Source organism: Aphis gossypii, chromosome 1, assembly GCF_020184175.1.
Source record: "Aphis gossypii isolate Hap1 chromosome 1, ASM2018417v2, whole genome shotgun sequence".
NCBI lineage: Eukaryota > Metazoa > Arthropoda > Insecta > Hemiptera > Aphididae > Aphis > Aphis gossypii.
The window spans coordinates 40,374,420-40,380,419 of record NC_065530.1 but is presented as its reverse complement, the minus strand read 5'-3'; positions in this window follow the sequence as shown (position 1 = coordinate 40,380,419).

The window sequence follows — 6,000 nt, the reverse complement described above, 5'->3', positions numbered from 1 at the left end:
TGAAAGCAAATTTACCTACTATTTCATTCGTGGGTCAAAGAGAAAAAACGAATAATAAAAATATATTAAATAATAAATGAAATTATTTCAAAGCTTGAAATGTATAATAGTATAAAAACATTTTTGTTTTTCATAAATGTAAAAATTGACATAAATATTAAGAGAGCCAGTTAAATGGAAATGATGTATCCAATAATGTCGGTGACGTCAGTTTTCCCGAAAGCTATAATATTATGTACATAATAACTGAAGATTGTGGATGGAGTAATCACAATATTAAATTATAATTAAATATTACAACAATAAACTGCAGTTGACATGATATTCCTACTGTAATAATATTATATTATTCTTATACATGTTACACAATAATTCGGTATCTGCAAAGAATACGTTATTTCCCTCGAAAAACAGATTTTTCATCGATGTGATCTGGTAAATAGCTTTTCGACGATTATCCGTATTAGATGAGAAAAAAAGAAATATATTATATGTTTATATATTATTATACTGTACGTCACATGCATATATAATATTATATTATGCTATATAAATATATTACACTGTCGACGGAATAATTTTACGACGCGTTATATTTCAAAATATGACAATATCAATACGTAACGCTGCTACGATTCGAATCGCTCGTAATATTGGCTCGAAAGAGGGTGAATTATTATAATATTAGCCGACCGAAAACTTAAGTGGATTGCGTGTCGGGACTATTATTTTCTAATAAAGGGGTGTATTTCTCAATCTACAACTATACCTATCATAACTTTGTATATTGTATTAACATAAAAAAGTATAATAACAGTTTTAAAAAAAAAAAGTTTTATCCATAAAGTATGGTACATAATACTATATTATAATAAACCGTTTCGTTGTTCTTTAGTTTAAAATTAAAAGAACCAAATTTCTTGTAAAGTTTGAGTACACATAGGTACTATTGTTGATAAAAAAAAAATAAAAATTTATTACATAATATTATCTTTAAATCAGCCAATCTTATTCTATAGACCTCAATTTCATTATTATATGCCCTAAAGTTAGTATTTTATAATTTATAAATGTATATCCAAAAAATAAAGTATGAAGAAAAGAGCTAATGTTTTTTTTTTTTGCAGACATTTAATTTTAATACATAGTAGGTATGAGATAATATTATATATGTTTTTTAATTCCCATATTTACCTATATGATAATAACAAAAATATAAACATACAATATTAATATTTTATTAATTAGTTTTAAATGGTTTAATTGGTTTAATACATTCAATTTTCATTCTTTTCGGTTTTGAAAATTTGTCTTGAAAATCTGATGATGATATTATTGATACCTAAAGATACTAAAAACTACTAATATAAACGTTTTTTGGTTCTGGCTGGTATTAATGGTTGTAAAAATTATTTAGTAAAATACATCACAATAGATCTGCAATATCTCTATAGCAGTTTCAGCTGTTTTGGTATATGATGGTGTTTCTATGTTGGTTCATTTCACGCTCAACATTAAATAGTTCAAATTCAATCTTATTATCTCTATATTATGCTAGAGTTTGCTAATAAGTTAACAATACCTATGTCGATTTGAATATTTCCTCAATATTAAATTATATTTTGATAACGTGGATCAATCCTTCTTATAGTACAATATCTTTCCTATATCATTAAAATATTGGGTTTAATTTCATGATAATCGTTGCTGTCAAAATTATTAATGTTATACAAATTGGAATTGGAATATCCATTCTGATTTTATATCTTAATATTGCATCTCTTTCTTTTATGACTATACTTGAGGACTTCTGATTTCTTCTCAGACTGTTGATGCTATTAATTCAGGCGTGGTTTTGAAATAGTTGGAACATCTGTTTATCAGAACTTTTTATTTTTAATTAAAATATTTTAATGATACGCATGCGTTCGATAAATCTCGTTGAGGAATATATAATATTAATATATTTTACTCTAAAATTAAATCCGTCGATAGGATTTGAGTGATTGTAATACTGTTAGCTTGATGCCTTGATGTACCTTTATACATACGCGTTTCTAACCGCTATGACTAAATAGATGTACTTACGGGTAGTGCCTATTACTACCTTGTGCGAGGACGTATTAATGTATTATATACAGTGTGCAATATACATGACTTTATCGCAGAAATCTACGTCCGCAAACCGTAGAACAATATCTAATTGCTGCACAGACATATTGACATATTGATACATACGTCTGTAGATAGCTGTAACAGCGTGTACGATCATTCGAGACCGTGGAGAGTAGGTGATAGGCACTCTATTATCGAACGTTTTGACAATACAGTCAATACTGCGTTGACTATTGTCGTCTCGTCGGAACATAGGAATCAGATTAATTTTGGTGTCCCACAATGTACATTATACTGACATCAAAGCGCGCCGTTTTTTAAAACTTATTTGGCTATTCATAAAGTTTTATACGCGGTGCTCTTTGAATGCGAGTAAGTTATAACTAGAATAACGCAGTTTATATAATATGGTAAAATCTATCGTGCGTTCATCGTATTATAAGTTATAATATTGCATCTCGATCTAATTACTAACCATATTATATGGTAATATTATTGTACTGATAGTTATTATTATTGCTGTTTATTCGTAAAACGATTTTCTTTAATAACAATGAATTATTGACACTAAATCGTGGAATACTGAATAACTGATAACTTAATAATATGAATTTTAAACATTCATAAAGTTGAGAAATGTTTTAAAACGTTAATACAAGCCTTCTTACATTTTAAGTTAGTCAATGTCAGGTGTTATTTTAATTGTAGCTGCAGGATAATATATGATGACAATTAATATAAAATTATAATATTTCAAATTAATTTCGTCATAACATGCGTGTATAGTATAATATTATTCTTTACTCAGATTACCAAAAATAATCAACTCAAATTCGAGGTTACCGTTTTAAGTTATGTAAAATAATATTCGTCATCTTAAAGTCATAAATTAAATATTATACTCATCTCAATCCATTTATTTTTTTTACCGTTCAATGGTTGAAAAACAAGAGAGTTGCCACTTATATCTATAAAAATAATATAATCATAAATATCTTAACGGGATGTCAGCGCACGCTTATTTTTACAACAAAATTGATCTTTAAAAAATCAATTTAATTGATAATCATTACCTCCCATAGGTCCACAGGGATTAAAACCACTCTTCATGAAAATCAAAGACAAGAACTTAATCTAGAGCTTAACATATATTTTTTGCAAAATATCCAATTACTAAAAATGTATATCAGATGTATTGAATAAAAATAAAATGCTAAACTTTAATGCGTATTATTACTATTATTATCATAATATTAATTACTGTTCCAGAAGTCAAAACTAAAAATTGACATGTTTATACCGACGACAAAAGACAATTTTGTTATTTACAATTTTTATATTAGACGTTTTTGCATTAATATCATTCTAGGCCCATATTTGAACAACCTGATTTAAAAACCGTTTTTATATTATAAAATATTGTAATTATACGCAACGAAAAAGAATAATAATAGAGACATGTTAAACTTCATTGTAAACTAATTTTAACTGTATTCACGTAGTTTAGTTTAAAATGTATTTTAAAAATTAAATTTTTTAAGTGTTTTTAATATTGACTACCAATCAAACCTTTTAAATAAGTTCTTTCGTTGACATCCTCTTTATGGAGTTACGATTATATAACTATAAAGAACAAGCAGAGCCATCCTTTATTTATCTGCAAGAATACACAATCACCGTTTATCTTATCATGACCTTATAATATTAATTATTCATTAAATACAGTTCAGAATTTCTGATTGATGAATAATTATTGTACTCTAAGTATAATTGACTTTTAGATGGCTATTTTCTTTAGGAAAACATTATTGTATCGATGTAATATTATCACGAAAGTATACGAATTGTATTGGCATAATATGTGCACTATTATATTATATTTTTAATTTTTATTGTTATTTCTCCTCATACTTTTTTGTTAAATCTTGTAAAACCATGAAATATGAATAATATTATTCTAAACAACAATTATTAAACATCATATATCAATATAGTAATATCATTTTACATAAATACTAATAGTGTAGTGTACGATGTATACATAGATAAGTATTTTGAAAACGTGACAAAATATTGAAATAATATTATGGTTATGGTTTGAATTGAGAATACGCGCAAACTTAGTTCAATATACAAGCATACCTACAGATATATCATTTAAAAATTAATTAATTTAGTTAAATGATTCAGTATTTTGTTTTTTTTTTTATTTTTTTCATTTTCAATCCAATGTAAAACCATATGATCATGTCTAGGCCACGTGTGTGTATACATTTGTTTTATATTGTTTTACACTAAAAACATTTGGGTGTAATACAATTAATTTACACGGTGTTTTATATAAAATAACATTATAGCACATACCTATACTGTATACATATTTTATATTTTGTTTGGAAAAATTAATTAAAAATGCTAATAAGAAAACATTTATGTATTATTTAGAGATGGCCGTCAAGAAGAAACTCGCAAGTTACGTCATAGAATGGGAAAATATATATTATGCAATTATGTTTAAGTACAAGAACTAATAAGAGACAACAAAAACAAAAAGTTTCTCAATTGTCGTCGAGTGTTTTGAGGAAAATATATTGCATATCATAATAATTTCTCTTATCAATTGTTCTAGTCTAAATATAGAATTTATTAAAATGTGAAATAAGACATTTTAGTAATTATAAATACAAATTATTAAAAACGAACAAATCTACTATGATTATTGTTTAAATTTCATAAATGTGAGGAGCGCAAAGTTTCGTTTTTAGCAAAGAGTTGAATGGAAATTTACCTTATATCAACGTTATGTAATTATTATTTTATAATATTAATATGATTATTAACTAGAGATAAAATATGTTTAAAAACAAATATTTTTTCATATAATATTTTCAATTCAATTTATTTCTACTGAAATGTGTGTAAAATTGTTTGAAAAAAAAATTAATTAATATTATATAAGTAGTTTTGTATTATTTTAAAAAAATGATGATTAATTTTATTAAATTGTATTATATTATAAATATTTTCTAACAATAATAATAATAATGGCATAATAATAATTTTTAATTATGTATCTAATATTGAGACAAATTAACGATGCACTCCTAAGAAGCTTTGTGAAAAAAAATTTAAGTGTAAACAGTACGCAGTCAGACTACAATTTATTTAAGGTAGCGTAATTCTAGTAAATAAAATCAAATAAATATAGGTATCAGATAATAATAGCATTTTACATTGTCCGTAATATATATCTATTTAAATATATACATAATATATATAATTTAAATATATAAATTGTAAAAATACATGATAAATAAATACAATCGTATTTAAATATTAAGTACAATTATTGGATAAAATGACAATAATATTGTCAGAACGACTTTAATTTTATTTATTAATTCAATTTTACGAGAATTAATTACGAAACGTTACACTAGTACACTATATAGAATATATAGTTAGTTCTATATTATTGTGTTTATAGCGAATTGAATAATTTGTATTTGATTGTAATTGGAATTGATGCATAATGCTTGAAAATCGTCGAAGATCGAAAAAAACATAACATGCTCGTCGGTTTCAAAGAGCCCTTATTATAGCCAATATCAATTTACAGTTGAAAATTTTCGTGGAAGTAAGCGTGAATATTTTGATTTTTGTACAATTCAATAATGTTTTGTAATTGGAACCTTCGATTTCGTGATAAAAGGAAAAAAGAGTATAAAAATATGTTTGTTAAAAAATTTAATTTGAAATAATATCGTTTTGTACTTTTTATGTTGCGTTCAAAAAATGTAAAAATGCACAATAAACATAATAAAAAGTTATGATTCCAACTATAATACACTGCAGCTTCAGCTTTCAGTTTTATTTGGGAGGTCA